The 16,416-nt window shown below is 42.5% G+C and overlaps 1 long non-coding RNA gene and 1 pseudogene across 1 annotated transcript in view; both read right to left on the bottom strand.

The window, feature by feature from the left end:
* LOC140621557 (uncharacterized) overlaps positions 1-16,416 on the bottom strand; it is a 93,448-nt gene that overhangs the window by 66,290 nt on the left and 10,742 nt on the right. The gene's annotated exons all lie outside the window — the stretch shown is intronic.
* Positions 6,437-6,537, bottom strand: LOC140621865 (U6 spliceosomal RNA; annotated as a pseudogene).

Below are 16,416 nucleotides of genomic sequence, written 5' to 3' on the forward strand. Positions count from 1 at the left end.
GCTTAGGTCAGGAGAGAGGAGCCCCTATGAATGGGATTAGTGCTCTTACAAAAGAGACCAACCAGGCAGTGCTCCTAGCCCCTTCCACCATGTGGGGATGCAGCCAACAGAAAATGGCTTTCATCAGAACCTGACCTTGCCAATCCCCTGATCTCAGACTTGCAGGCCCCAAGAACTCTAAGAAATAAATGTCTGTTGTCTATAAGCTACCAGCCTTTAGTATTTTGTTCTAACAGCCCAAACACATTAAGACAAGTGCAGAAAATAAGATACACAGATTTACAAAGGAAATATTGTTGAAATCCTAACAGCAAAACGTATTTAAAATCTGATATGTAATATAGGGGCTTTCTTTATCAATACAATGAATAACTAGTGGTGAGTCTAATAACTCTTAGGATATCAAAGGAATGATGAATGTAAATAATATTCTGTGTCAGTTGTAATGTGATATAAAACATCTGGAATTTCCATGGGTGACACAGCCATTGGTACTGTTATGCTTTGTTGTCTCATTCATAATTGAAAAGAATAATGAATTTTACTAAGAGGTTGGTGAAAATATCAACCTAATTGCTTTCTCAGCCAAATTTAGGACCCCCTGAGTTCTATCCAAGGATACCCTGGGGACACCAGGTAAAGACTCCTGAGCTTGAAGCTGTCTTGTTTACCCTGAAAATCGATACAGCACCGATGGGTGTATTTTTAGGATCTTGCCAAAGTCAGGGAAGACTCCGTTTTCTTTACAAAATCTGAGTTCATTAACATATTCTTTGGGGTGAGACAGTTTGGAGTAGGATACTAACGAAGGCTCTAAGTATCTCCCCACAAGTGAGTTATTAATTATACAGAGGAAAAATACTCTTATAGTGGAGAACTATCCCAGACATAATGTTGACCACCACAGCAAGTGTCCAATACTCAAACACTAACAGGACAAACTGAAATCATGTTACTCCAGACCAAAATGTGGAACCAGAATAATCTCAAGGAAGCAATCATATAAACCCCAATTGAGGGGCCCTCTAAAAAATGAGGCATTTGTCCTCTTCAAAAATGTACATGTCGACAAAGTAAGGCGGAGGAGTGCTTCCAGATTATGGGAGATTAAAGAGATTTGACAATTGAATATCTTGCTTAATCCATGGTTGGAGCCAAGTCTGAGAACAAAGGTTTATAAAGGATATTATTGGGACAATCAGCAAAATGTGACTATGAGAAATATATTAAGCAACAATATTATATTAATTTCTTGAATTTGATGATTTTTCTGAGATTATACAAGAGAATGTCTTTGTTCTTAAGAGATATACTCTGAATTATTTAGGTGCAAAGAGTATATAATTAGTCTCAGTGATTCAGCAAAAATGTCACTACATAAGATAGATGTCTCTCTTTATATATGTGTGTGTGTGTGTGTATATATATATATATATATATATATATACACATGTATATCTGGACGTATACAAATATGTACATATATGGAGAGAGTGTTAATGAGCAAATGGGCCAAAAATGTGAATGGATGGAAGATATAGAGAAAATATATATGGGGATGTGTGATTCAGGATAATACCTAGAAGTGATATTTCTAGGTCAAAGGTAAATACTACATACTTTTGTTAGATATTGCTTTGTTCCCTTCATCAGGGGATGTACCATTTTGGATTTCCACCAGTCAAGTATGAATATCCACTTCCCCACTTGCCACAGAGTAGTTTGTCAAGATTCTGAGTTTTTGTCTTGGTGATGGTGCACTGTGGCTTCAATGTGTGTCTTGTGATGTGCACAGAGCTTGCACTCTTTCACCCGATAAGTGGCTCCTAAGACATTCTATCAGAGAAATGGCTTCCACTCAGGTTCCAGGTATTCTTTCAACCCCAATCCCTTTTTCCTCCCTGTCTAGACAGATAAGCTTAGTCAGATTGCAGGAATGGGGTCCTCACGGTCATCATCATCATCATCATCATCATCATTATCATCATCAAATTTGCCTAGAATGAGAGTGGGCACTCGATACATTTGTGCCAGTGGTGCATTTGCATAGAACTGGACAACTTGCCCAGACATTTTGCTTCCATCTCAATCTGCACAGCAATCTCTTCCAGAGGGCACACAGACAACACCCTCCTCCTTGAGTGGTGAGGAAAAGGAGGTTTAAGGAGATGAAGTGGCTTATTCAGCCAGCAAGTGGAGAATACAGGACTAGAGAGCACACATTCGGATTCCTAGTAAGTGCCTGTAAAGTTACAGAACAGTTCTCAAGACTACCTTCACTTCTGACACCCAGAGCAAGTCTAGGGATCCCCACCCTAAGCTCCCCAAGTTCAAGAATTCACAAGAAGGACTATCAGCACTTGCTGAAACCTATTATACTTACTGTTCTGATTTATCACAGTGAAAGGATACAGATTAAAATCAACCAAGGGAAGAGATGCGTCAGGTAGGGCCCAGGAGAGTTCCATACATACACAAAGCCTCAGCTGTCCTCTCCCAGTAAAGTCGTGGAGAGTGTTGATTCTTAGCAACAATTCATGACAATATGCATGGACTATTGCCAACCAGGAAAGTTTACTCAAGCCATGAGTGCGGAGTTTTTCTTGGGGCTCTTGGGATCTTGTGGACACGGTTGGCTGCCCACATGGCTGACCTCGGTCTCCGGTCTATTCAAGGCTGAGCCGATACGACCTGACCAAAGCCCTCACTACAAATCGCATTGTTAGACTATCTGGCATGACCCAAGACATCCAAGTAAACAAAATCGCTCTTATCAGGCAGCACATTCTCAGGGTTTAGAGATCACCCCCTGGGGGTTCAGGAAAAAGACCAGATCTCTCTTTGGGCAAGGTTAAATCTTTATTGCATAACGCCCTTCCCTTGTAATCCATTACAACAAGTGGAGTACCTGCACCTCTCAGCCTCTGCAGCCGCACAACTTTGATGGAGAAATCCCAACCTGGCTGCGTAGCAGGACTGGAAAATGGAAACTGAGCAGAGCAGAAGGAAGGAGTGGCATAGGGGAGCGCAGAAGTGAATTTAACAACGGCCCTCTGCAAAAAAAGCAGTCGATTCTGGTGATTGAGAATTTGCGTCCCATACTTTCCTCTGCTCATCATGGATGGAAGGAAAGTGCTTCCTTGACCCCACTTGTTTCTGGGGTCAGGTCCAGCTGGCCTCAGTATCTCTCTCTGATTGAGTGCAGCCAGACCCTTAGGGGGCGCACACTTTCAGTTTGGGCAGTCAAAAAGAAAAAAAAGGAATCCAAAAGATTAACAAACCTCATTCTTCATCAAATTACATTTCCTGGTGAGGTACTGTTACAATGAAAATTGGCTTGCAATTTGTGCAAAAGGTGTAAATTCACCTCTTTTATTCACTTTTTAAATCTTAGCCGTGGGAATGTTGTTGACACTTGGAAAATTATTCTACCTCTAAATAGGACAAAGTTCAATAGAGATGAGGCCAAACCTTACAATAGAGGGGAGGAGGAGAAGGAGGGGCAAGCAGGGAGCTGGGAGTGAGAAGAAAAGGCTTGTTCACTTTCCCTCAGAGCTTCCTCTAAGCGCAACTCTGTGTCCTAAAGGAGGACAGAACTTCTGTCTAGTTCCCCAAACCCATCCCAGCTGTTCTCGGGATTTTCATTCTCTTCCAGCCTTCCTTGGAAAGGAAGCCACAGCCAGAGGCAACTATTTTATTTCTTCCTAACACAGACAAAAGCTTGGAGAGACCCAAACTCAACACTTGGGTTGCCAAAGCCTTGATGGGTGCTTATTTTGGGCACAAGACTGAAATAATGAGAAGCCTTGTCATTAGTGATCGATGCCCCCCTTCCATTACCCTGTCTCATTCCCACAAATGAACCAAAAGCCTCCTCCCAGGCATACTGACTGATTAACAAATATTTACCCATTAATGTCAAGCACCCATTAATGTCAAGCATTGGTGGGAGTGATGATGGGCAGACACAAATGACAAAAATAAACCAAATACATACTAGCAGGTGGCCACTGTTTATAGGGGAGTAAAACAGTGTTTGGGTGGTTTTCTGGTGGTCAGCAATGGTCTCTTTAAGAAGGCTGACTCAGCTAGAAGAGCATGTACCTCTTGATCTCAGGGTTGTGAGTTCAGGCCCCATATTGGGTGCAGAGATTACTTAAAACAAATAAATTAAAAAAAAAAAAAGGTGACATTGAAATAAAGGCTTGAAAGACAAGAATGAGTCAGCAATGTTAAGAGCTTCTGTGGGAAAAGAAAAGAGAAACAACCTTGACTTGATGAAGAAGCCCTGACTCACCCCAGAATATGTGGAATCAAATAAGGTGAACTGAACTGGCTGAGATGTGACTTCCAAATGTTTGAAACAGAAATGAATCTCCTTTACAGAAAAATTAAGAAAGCTACAGTGCTCTCCATGAGGAGGAAAGGCAGATTACAGAAAAGGGCCTTGGGCTGCTCTACTGAAACCCACCAAAAAGGCTCCAGGGCTTCCTCCAACACTTGCCCGATGGGGACCCCTATGATTTTCTGCACAGTGAAGTGAGAAGGAGCAGGGACTCTGGCCTCAGAAGGATGAAGCTTTGAGTCCTGGGTTTGTAACCTTAGGCAAAAAATAATGAGCCAGAGCCTCCCTTTCCTTATCTGTAAAAGGAGTCTAATGAACACTCCCACTCAGTGGGACCAGGAGGGCACCATGCAATGAATGGCCCGGCACACAGGACTCCAGAGAGTGACTCATTGCCACCCAAGATCCTTGGGATGGCCAAGGATGACAGTTTAGTGGAATAAGCATGGTTCCCTTTGGTGGCCCCAGGGGTAGGGTTAGGAAAGGAGTAAGGAACATCTTTACTCTCTGGTGGGCTCTTTTCTAGCAAACTCCTGGCAAGTACAAAGGGCACTATGCCACGCTGCTGATTATATAACTGGTTGCATAACTGCTTAAGGGGAAACATAACTCTACTGAAGGTTGCGATTTAACAGAATCATTTGTAATTGTTTTAAAATAAACCATTCCCCACACCAACATGGAAATAGCCACCATAACAGACAATGCAGGTGGCATTGCAACCATCTAGAACATTCTGATTTCTAGGGGTTGTTCAACATAAACCGAAAGAAAAAGGCAAGAGTCCATCTTTTTTTTTTGGTAAATATGTAGACCTATTTTATTTGTCAGGGATCCCTGGGTGGCTCAGCAGTTTAGCACCTGCCTTCGGCCCAGGTTGTGATCCTGGAGTCCTGAGATCGAGTCCCACGTCGGGGTCCCTGCATGGACTCTGCTTCTCCCTCTGCCTGTGTCTCTGCATTTCTCATGAGTAAATAAATAAAATCTTAAAAAAAAAAAAGAGTATCAATTTTATTTAGGTACAAAAATGATCAGAATTTCAGTCCTGGCTGGGTAGCCTTGGGCAAGTTACTTAACCTTTGCTACTCAAAATGTGGTCCATGTGCCAGCAGTAGACAGATACCTGGGAGCTTGATGGAAATGTGTTACATCAGGCCCACCCCATATTTGCTGAAACAGAGCCTGTATTAACAAGATCTTCAGGTGATTTTATGCACATGAGAGGTGGGGAAGCATTCATTGTACTGCATACCTGAAACTACTATAACACTGTATTTTAACTAACTGGAATTATTATTGTTGTTGTTATATTTTTTAAGTAATCTCTATACCCAATGTGGGACTTGAACTCATGACTCCAAGATCAAGTCGTATGCTCTACCTACTGATCAAGCCAGGTGCCTCTTAACCGGAATTAAATGAAAACAGGGGTGTCTGGGTGGCTCAGCTGGTTGGTTGTGTCTGCCTTCTGCTCAGGTCATGATCTCGGTGTCCTGGAATTGAGCCCATGTCAGGCTCCCTGTTCAGTGGGGAGTCTGTTTCTCCCTCTCCCTCTGCTGCTCCCTGCTTGTGCCTGCTTGCTCTTTCCTGCAAATAAATAAGAAAATTAAAAAAACAAACAAACAAACAAACAAAAAAAACGAAGACTTAAAAAGCCAAAAACAAAACAAAACAAAACAAAAAAACACTAGGGAAACATTGATTTAACATCTCCAAGTGTCACTCTCATAAGAGAGGAGCCAAAGTGGCTTTTAAACAAATTAAATATAAATATAACCAGCTTTTAAAACAAATTTGCTAAGTCATTCTCACCAATTTATTCTTCCAAACAAGCTTTCGAATCCTTTATCAGCATTCCACCAAAAAACAAAAAAAAAAAAACAAAAAAAACCCAAACCAATAAAACACCCCAGTGGAATTCTCATTAGAATTACATTAAAATATAAAATAATTTGAGAATTGGTATCTTTATAATATTTATTCTTCCTATCCAGGAACATGGGCTGTCTTTCCCATTTATTCAGTCTTTTTACTTTTTATTCAAGTATAACGATTCAATAATTCTATACATTACACAGTGTTCATCCTGATAAAAATATGGAACACCATGAATTTGCGTGTCATCCTTGTGGAGGAGTCATACTAACCTTTTCTGTATAGTTCCAATTTTAGTATATGTGCTCCCAAAGCAAGCAATATATATATATATATATATATATATATATATATATTTTTTTTTTAGCAAGCAATAAATTTAACCAGCTTTTTAACAATTAAAAATTAAGCAGCTGGCTCAATCTTGGAGCTTGTGACTCTTGATCTTGGGATTGTAAATTTGAGCCCTGTGTTGGGTGTAGAGATTACTTAATAAAATCTTTTTAAAAAATTAAGCAGAACAGAAAGTAAAGTGAAAAGCAGGGCAGCCTGGGTGGCTCAGCGGTTTAGCGCCGCCTTCAGCCCAGGGCGTGATCCTGGAGACCCCGGATTGAGAGTCCCACGTTGGGCTTCCTGTAGGGAGCCTGCTTCTCCCTCTCCCTGTGTCTCTGCCTCTCTCTCTCTGTGTGTCTCATGAATAAATAAATAAAATCTTAAAAAAAAAAAAAAAGTCCTCCTCCATCTCCCAACTCCTCCTCACCCCACAACACCCCTACAACTCCTGTCCCCCACTAGCCATTCTCTGAACCTCCTCCAGTTTGGCCTGGGGGTCTTTGTCCTTGGCAGGCAGGCAACCACCACACTCCAGGCATTATTTGCCTTGAGTCTGGGGGGTAGCACTAAAAAATCATCCTTCCCTTCTATAAGCCAATATGTTCTTCAAAGAAATGCTCACTCTGATCAGGCTGACTGATCCCTCCCTTTCTCCTATAAAGCCCACAGGAGGGCATGGTTCCAGGTCAAAAACTGGTCCAGGGGGATCCCTGGGTGGCTCAGCGGTTTAGCGCCTGCCTTTGGCCCACAGTGGAATCCTAGAGTCCTGGGATCGTGTCCCACATCAGGCTCCCTTCATGGAGCCTGCTTCTCCCTCTGCCTGTGTCTCTGCCTCTCTCTCTCTTTGTGTCTCTCATGAATAAATAAATAAAATCTTAAAAAAAAAAAAAAAAAAAAAACTGGTCCAGTCACCTCTTAGCAACTTATAAGGAGAGATCCCTACCTCTCTCTTAAGAATGTTAGGGTCAGGGGATCCCTGGCTGGCTTAGCAGTTTAGTGCCTGCCTTTGGCCCAGGGCGTGATCCTGGAGTCCCGGGATCGAGTCCCATGTCGGGCTCCCTGCATGGAGCCTGTTCTCTGCCTGTGTCTCTGTCTCTCTCTCTCTCTATGTCTATCATAAATAAATAAAATCTTTAAAAAAAAAAAAAAAAAAAAGAATGTTAGGGTCAGGGCAGCCCAGGTGGCTCAGCGGTTTAGTGCCGCCTTCAGTCCAGGGCCTGATCCTGGAGACCCGGGATCCAGTCCCATGTCGAGCCTGCTTTTTTTTCCCCCCAATTATTATTATTTAAAAAAAAATTTTTATTGGAGTTCAATTTGCCAACATATAGCATAACACCTCGTGCTCATCCCAAGTGTCCCCCTCATTGCCCATCACCCAGTCACCCCAACCCCCCACCCACTTCCCCTAACATTCTTTTTTCTTTTTTTTTTTAAGATTTCATTTATTTATTCATGAGAGACAGAGAGAGCTTGCTTCTTCCTCTGCCTGTGTCTCTGCCTCTCTCCGTGTGTCTCTCATGAATAAATAAATAAAATCTTTAAAAAAAAGAAAAAAAGAATGTTAGGGTCTTGGAGGAGACCCTAAGGACCCTGAGAGACTCTGAGGTTACTCAGTGGGTTAATCAGCTGCCTTCAGCTCAGGTCATGATCTCAGGGTTCTATGATAGAGCCCTGAGTGGAGAGGGTGTCCCTGCTCAGCGGGGAGCCTACTTCTCCCTCCCCCTCTGCTCCTCTCCCCTGCTCATGCTCTCTATTTCTCTCTCAAATAAATAAATGAAAGAAAGAAAGAAAGAAAGAAAGAAAGAAAGAAAGAAAGAAAGAAAGAAAGAAAAAGGAAGGAAGGAAGGAAGGAAGGAAGGAAGGAAGGAAGGAAGGAAGGAAGGAAGAAAGAAAGAAAGAAAGAAAGAAAGAAAGAAAGAAAGAAAGAAAGAAAGAAAGAAAAAGAATGTTAGGGTCTTGTAACATGTCACTGCTATTCTTGGTTTGGAGCTTCAGCTGATATTCCTGGATAGGGGTCTGTTACAGTCTTCCAAATGTGGCAGTCTGTGGATTGATCCCAGAGACCTGATCCATCTCAGTGATCATTTCATGATCGTTTCGTGGTCAGCTCCCTCAGTATGAATATGACATGACTGAAATAGGACTTCCTATTAGTTTGTCACCTGGGCTTCTGACCCACCAGCTATAGACTGGAGGTTCCAAGTACCCCTTCCTTGGCCTTGATTAATTTGTTAGGGCGGCTCACAGAACTTAAGAGGAACACATTACTTACTAGATTTCTGGTTTATTATAACTCAGGAACAGCCAAGTGGAAGAGATGCACAGGGCCAGGCTTGGGGAAAGGGCGTGGAGCTTCCATGCCCTCTCTAGGGGCGCCAATCTCCCTAAATCTTCACGTGTTCACCAACCCACAAGCTCTCTAGACCAGTCCTTTTAGGTTTTTACGGAGACCTATTGGATAGGCTTGAATGATTAAACCACTGGCCACTGGTGATTGATCCAATCTCCAGTCCTTCTCCCTAGTGTAGGTCAGGGACTTCCATCCAGTTCTAACCGTCTCATCACATGGCTGGTTCTCAGGGCAACCAGTTCCCATTCTAAGGTGCTTCCAGCAGTCATTTCATTAATGTTCTTATCACTTAGGGAATTCAAGGGGGGGCTTTGGGCCAGACATGGAAGACCAAATATATACATAATCACAGTAGCACACTTGACACAAATATCCTTTCCTTAGCAAAATGCAGAATTGAGGAATATAAGCAGCTTGGATTTTCTTTTGATACCAACTAATTTATTCATCAAATATTTATTCATTTATTTTAAAGATTTTATTTATTTATTCATGAGAGACACACACACAGAGAGAGAGAGAGAGAGAGAAAGAGAGAGAGACAGGCAGAGGGAGAAGCAGGCTCCATGCAGGGAGCGCAATGCAGGACTCGATCCCGGGTCCCCAGGATCACACCCTGGGCCGAAGGTGGCACTAAACCACTGGGTCTCCCGGGCTGCCCCATCAAATATTTATTAAGGGTTTCCTCTGTGGCAGCGCTATACTGGCACTAGAGAGATTTGATGATGAACAAGACAGGCAAAGTCGAAGTTGAAGAAAGACACCCGTATGAGATGGCTTTCGGTTGTTTTTAATTCTTGAGGAAAAAACTCTCTGAGAACTGAAAAATTTACCTCTCAGTCTTGTGAAAAGTAAACTGAGGCACATTAAGCATTTTTAGACTTTGAGCAAAAATCGACTGGAATCAGACAGCAGCATCCAATCTAGCAGACAAGAGTCCTGAGATGCTTCACAAAATGAAAGACTCTTATAGTCAGAAGGCAGCAGGAAGAAGGAAATTATATGAGGCAAAAAAAAAAAAAAAAACAAAAAAAAACAGGCTGGTTGCTTCAAGGTTACTATCCTGTAGGGGATGGCAAGGGGTCTGTCAGGGGGATACCTAACTAGCACGATTCCTGACTGACTGGTTTAAGATTCCATTTCTGGGAGCACCAAGACTGTAATTCAGTTAAGTCTTGGTTTTGTGATGTGGGATTTAGCATAAGCACCCCAATTTTAGGCTGACTGCCTTGTTTTTAAGTCCCAACCAAAGGTGAATCTTGTATCTTATAAAGATTTGCTTGGGAGTATTTTCAATAGTTCAGCATTTTTAAAAACTATACTAATTTTGGAAAAGCTCACACAGTACATGATCATGGCCAAGTCAAATGGCCCTAGAAAGTACACAGGTAAGAGTCTGCCCCTTGCTCGTCACCCAACCCTATCTCCAGCTCCCTCCCCCAGGATTGGTAGGTGAGGTTTGGGCTTAACGCCTCCTAGCCAGCTCTCCTTCCTCCTCAGTCCTATCTGAGATCTTTGGACCAGAGGGTCTTGGCTTGTTGGACAAAGGGGCAGGAATGAGGACAAGTCCCCAGGCCCCATGGGAGGCCCTGAGTTCTCATATCCAACTTGCTGTTTGGAGTAGACATAGAAGTCATTCATTGTCAAATGCTTATTGATTGCCAGACACTGATCCAGACATTTGGAATACACCAGCCAATAAAACAGACAAAACTCTGCATTCATGAGAGCTTACATTCTAACATGGGAGGGCAGAGTGAAAAATAAACATGATAAGTAAATTACGGGAATTAGCCACCCTTCCTCCTTGGAGGTGAAGAGCTAGGAAGGGGTGGGCTGATGAGGGCCTGAGGTTAGAACCAGGGCAAAAACATCTCCCTTGGGATGCCTGGGTGGCTCAGCGGGTGAGCATCTGCCTTTGGCTCAGGACATGGTTCTGGAGTCCCAGGATCAAGTCCCACATCGGGCTCCCTAGAAGAGCCTGGTTTTCCCTATGCCTGTGTCTCTGCCTCTCTCTGTATCTCTCATGAATAAATAAATAAAATCTTTTTAAAAAATCCCCCTTCTCACTACTCAAATTGGAAACTAAAGAGCTTTAAGCTGGGAAGTATGAGTCCCTCCTTCCTTAATCATCTACAATGCAAGGCCACCACCAATGCCTCTAATACGAACAAGCAAACCCTAACAATGTTCTCTTGTGCTTTCCTTCAACAACAAAAATGAAACAGACCTCACAACACACGGGTCCAGTGAGTCACCCATTTTTCTGGAACACTCCAAGCAGTATTCTGCACTGTCACTTCTGGACAAGGAGCCATCTCTGATTTCCAGTAAGACTTCTTATAGCCAGTAGGTTGGAGATGTGGCCCAGTGTGAAAGGAGTGAGTGTACACTGGTCACAGGGCCACGGTCCTGGGTATGCCCTTGTGTGTGAAATTATCTGGTGTGAAACAGGGCAAAAATCACCCCTCTTCACTGGTCCTTTACTCACTTACCTAATTTTTAACTGTGGTAAAATATACATAACATAACGATTACTGTTGTTTTTTTTTTAATTTTTTACAAATGTTTTACTTATTTATTTGAGAGAGACAGAGAGAGAGAGCACGAGCAGTGGGGAGGAGCAGAGGGAGAGGGAGAAGCAGGCTCCCTGATGAGCAGGGAGCCAGATGCAGGGCTCCATCCCAGCACCCTGAGATCATGACCTGAGCTGAAGGCAGATGCTTAACCGACTGAGCCACCCAGGTGCCCCTCTACCTGAACCTTTTTTTTTTTTTAAGATTTTATTTATTTATTCATAGAGACACACACACAGAGGCAGAGACACAGGCAGAGGGAGAAGCAGGCTCCATGCAGAGAGCCCGACGTGGGACTCAATCCAGGGTCTCCAGGATCACGCCCTGGGCTGCAGGCGGCGCTAAACCGTTGCGCTACCGGGGCTGCCCTACCTGAACCATTTTTAAGTACATAGGTCAGTGGTACCAGGTACATTCATACTAGTGTAACCATCACCACCATCCACCTCCAGATCTTTTTTTTCATCTTGCAAAACTGAAACTCTGTACCCATTTAACAAAACCTCCCTATTTCCCATCCCCAGCTCCTGGCACCCACTATTCTACTTTCTTTGTCTATGGCCCTGACTGCTCTAGCTCCCTCATATAAGTGGAATCATACAGTATTTGTCCTTTTGTGTCTGTCTTATATCCTCTGCATAATGAAAGGTAATTTATGTAATAGCAAGTGTAAGAATTTCCTTTCTTCCTTTTTAAGGCTGAATAATATTCCACTGTATTTCTACACCACGTTGTGCTTACCCATTCAACTGTCCATGGAGACTTGGTTTGATTCCATCTTTCAGCTACTGTAAATCAGACTGCTATAAACATGGGTATACAGACAGCTGTTCATACCCTTTCAATTCTTTTGGGTATATGCCCAGGAGTTGCTCTCCTCACTTTTCTTAATTATGAACTAAATGACTCGGTTACAAGAGAAAATCAGGATGGACAGGTAGTCTGTTGGACTACCACCAGTTTGATAACCCAGCTGAAGCCTTCTCATCTAAAGAAAGAGGGATTTTTGCCTTCTTACAGATTCATAGAAAGTCCCACTCACTGACATACTTTCAAATGCACCTCATTTCTGGTCTGTTTACACTCTGTGTGTGTGTGTGTGTGTGTGCAGAAACTGCACCCAGCACAGATTCATAATTTTATTAGGTGTTTTCCATACCCACCTCACAGCTGCATCAAATAATTTCAACACCAAGAAGCTAATTCCCCTTCACTGTAGAAACATAGTTTCCCACAATCTCTTGCCTTAGGTTTACGTAAAAGATCAAGTTTCATTCAAATGACAGAACAAAAAAAAAAAAAAAAAAAGATAGTGATCTAAAAAAAAAAAGCACGTAAAGTGTCTGAAATAGAGTAAATAAGAAATGGACCAGCAGTTAAAAGGGGAATAATAGGCCCCTAGCAATTTACGGACTTTCGGAGACAACACATGAAGGTGTGCTCATTAACAAAGATAATTAAAGAAATGGAAATGAAAAATGAGATTTTATTTTAAGCTCTCAGACTGGAGGATAGAGAGACTGGTCCTACAAAAGTCTGGTGAGGCTGCAGGGAAACAAACACTGAGGGTGGGAATGAAAATAAACGCAAGCTTTTTTTTAAGAAGGGATTTTTTAAACAAGGTTTATTTATTTGAGAGAAAGAACACACATGAACAGGTTGGAAGGACACTGGATGTACAGTTAACGCATGAGCAACAGAACTGCTATAAATTTAAATCTGTGTTCACTGTCAAGAGTAATAAAAAGGTTGCTTCTAGAATTAATGTGAAAGCTTAACAGAAAGCACATGTTGTATGAAAACTGTAAGAGGGGAAAAGAGTCCTGATAAAGTGGCATATGAATGAAGGAAGATTAATTATTGCTATTTGGAGGGGGGATGCCTGGCTGGGTCAGTCAGTGGAACATGCAACTCTTGATCTCAGGGTTGTGGGTTCAAGCCCCACGTTGGGTATGGAGATTAATTAAAAATATAATCTAAAAAAAAAAAGATTACTGTTATTTTTGGTAACAGTTTAGTAAAACCAATAACATATCCTATAGACCTTAGGTACTCAATATGTGTTTTGTTTGAATCAAGACTCATGGGCATGTTATATTTAGTTCCTTTAATCATATTTAATATGCAAAATTAGAATAATCAAGCAAGGACAGTGATGTTATTTTAGGCTTTAAAACAAATCCCATGGTACTTTGAAGAGTGCTGGCCTAGAATTCAGAGTATCTGGGTTCAAGTTTGGGTTTTAGCCTTTCTAGGCTATGACCACCTTCCTGAGTCTTAATCTTCAACTTATAAAGTGGGAATTATGATAGCATCCTGGCCTTCTAACAAGTGCTTGTGAGTACTGCATGGAATAAGGAGCATGAGAACAATTCACAGACTCTACTCTGGGTGCTGAGGAAAAGTTCTGGACATGAGGGGGGAACCTGGAGTCAACAGCAGGCCTCATTCACTAGAACCACGGGTGTAGATACCCTCATGTGGGAACTCCTGCCCTCACTGGCAAAAGAAAAGTATAGATCTATGACCACCCAGGCAGTTTCTATGGAAGTTCATGAGCAAGTCAGGTCCTTGCATTGGAAATCATCCTGCTGGACCTTTCCAGTAACATATTGGGACTCTATCTACTGCCTGGAACTTGCTGTATTTTCTTTTTTTTTTTTTTTTTTTTAAATTTTTATTTATTTATGATAGTCACACAGAGAGAGAGAGAGAGAGAGAGAGAGAGGCAGAGACATAGGCAGAGGGAGAAGCAGGCTCCATGCACCGGGAGCCCGACGTGGGATTCGATCCTGGGTCTCCAGGATCGCGCCCTGGGCCAAAGGCAGGCGCTAAACCGCTGCGCCACCCAGGGATCCCTGTATTTTCTTCCTTAGGATGACCTTCCTTTTGTATGTTGTACAGTTGTGATGCCTTAACAAGTGAGGAAAACTCATCTAGAAGTGGCTTCACTGATGAAGTGGTGCATGATCTTAAAGAGGAGTTCTGGAGATGGGCAGTTCCAGCCAGTTAAGCAACAGGTTAGAAGTTGCCATCTTTCAGCTGTACCATCTTCAGCTTGTTTTGCTCAGTTTAGCTCTTGTCACATTTGCAAGGTGGTTGCCCCAGGACATCCAGAAGATGGTGACCAATTAATTTTACATATCATTAAAAAAAAAAAAGATTTTATTTACTTATTTGAAAGAGAGTACGTGCTCGAGAGAGAAGATAATCGGAGGAAGGGGCAAAAGGAGAAGCAGATTCCCCTCTGAGCAGGGATCCACATGTGGGGCCTGTCCAATCCTAGGACCCTGGGATCATGACCTGAGCTGAAAGCAGATGCTTCACCGACTGAGCCACCCAGGCACCCCATTTTGCATATCTTTTTTAAAGAAAAGGAACATTTCCCAGAAGCCTCCAAATGCATGCCCCTCATGTCTCACTGACCAGCACTGGGTAGGTGTCAGGCTTATCCCTAAACTCATCACTGTCATACAGAATGGGGTGACCCTCGATGGTTTAGATAATCAGGATTTCCTCCAGTCATGGGATGGGGTGCAGACTCTGAAAAGAAATCTAGGCTATGGGGCTGGTGATCAAAAGTGCTTGCTAGGACTGGAAAAAACTTTTTTTTTTTTTGAGAGACAGAGGGGTGGGGAGAAGCAGGAGAGAGAAAGAGAATCTTAAGTAGACTCCACGCCCAGCATGGAGACCCACACGGGGCTTGATCTCATGACCTTGACATCATAACCTCAGATGAAATCAAGAGTCAGATGCTTAACTGAGCCATGCAAATGCCCTTGGAAAGTGATCTTTACAGTTCAGTTCAATTCTGTCTATGGTAATTGGATAGATGTTGAAAAGGAAGGCCCATTATTACTTTTGTCTTACATAACTGAGGGATATCATAAACTGAACTATATCCAAAATGAAACCACTGATATCTTCCCTCAAACCTGCTCCACTTACAGTCTTCCCAACCATCTTAGTTAGTAACAACCTCATGATGGGCAGTAGCAGAGATATGCCCAGAAATAACTAAAGACACCTGGGGATGAAGAGAAGTGCAAAGACCCAATCAAGCTGGTGGGGGCTCATGCCAAGAAGAAAATGCAAAATACCTTTATTTGTGGCTAGACTAGTAAGGCTTTTTGGGACCACAGGTGGATAACTACAAATATTTATGATGGATGTGGTGTTTTGAAAATATAAAACTACTGTGTTTTTGTTTGTCTCTGAAATCACAGTCCCTGGTAGCCTCCCATCTGCAAGTCTGAGTCATGGGCCTTTTTGTCACAGAAAAGGAGAGGCTGTTCACCCCCCAGAATAAGGAAATAAGTGATTGCTTTGAGTTCCAAAGTTAATTATCTTGGGGCCATAGAATGGGGTGACCAGCCATCCTGGCATGTCTAGCACAGTCCCATCTACACTTGTGGTCTTAGCATTATTTTAAGTAGCCATCCATTTTACTCTCAAAGGTGTTCCAGTTTGGACAGTAAACTACAGAATCACCCCACCTTAGAAGGTAATAGTTTGAAAACCTTTTCTTGAGAAAAAAGGATTTTCTAAGTACCTTAGCATCTATTAACAAATCAAAAGTTAAACCTTTTAAAAAGCCTATAGAATTTTACTATAAATCAGGAGTAGCAAGAAATCAGGGTAGAAGGTAGAGAACAGTGGTTCTTTTTTTTTTAAATATTTTTTTCTTTATTTATTTATGATAGTCACACACAGAGAGAGAGAGGGGCAGAGACACAGGCAGAGGGAGAAGCAGACTCCATGCACTGGGAGCCCGACGTGGGATTCGATCCTGGGTCTCCAGGATTGCGCCCTGGGCCAAAGGCAGGCGCCAAACCACTGCACCACCCAGGGATCCGAGAACAGTGGTTCTTAAAGTGTCGTTTAGCAGCAGCATCTCCTGGGAACTTGTTAGAAATGCATATTCTCAGACCCTGTCT

Source organism: Canis lupus, chromosome 30 (assembly GCF_048164855.1).
Source record: "Canis lupus baileyi chromosome 30, mCanLup2.hap1, whole genome shotgun sequence".
NCBI lineage: Eukaryota > Metazoa > Chordata > Mammalia > Carnivora > Canidae > Canis > Canis lupus.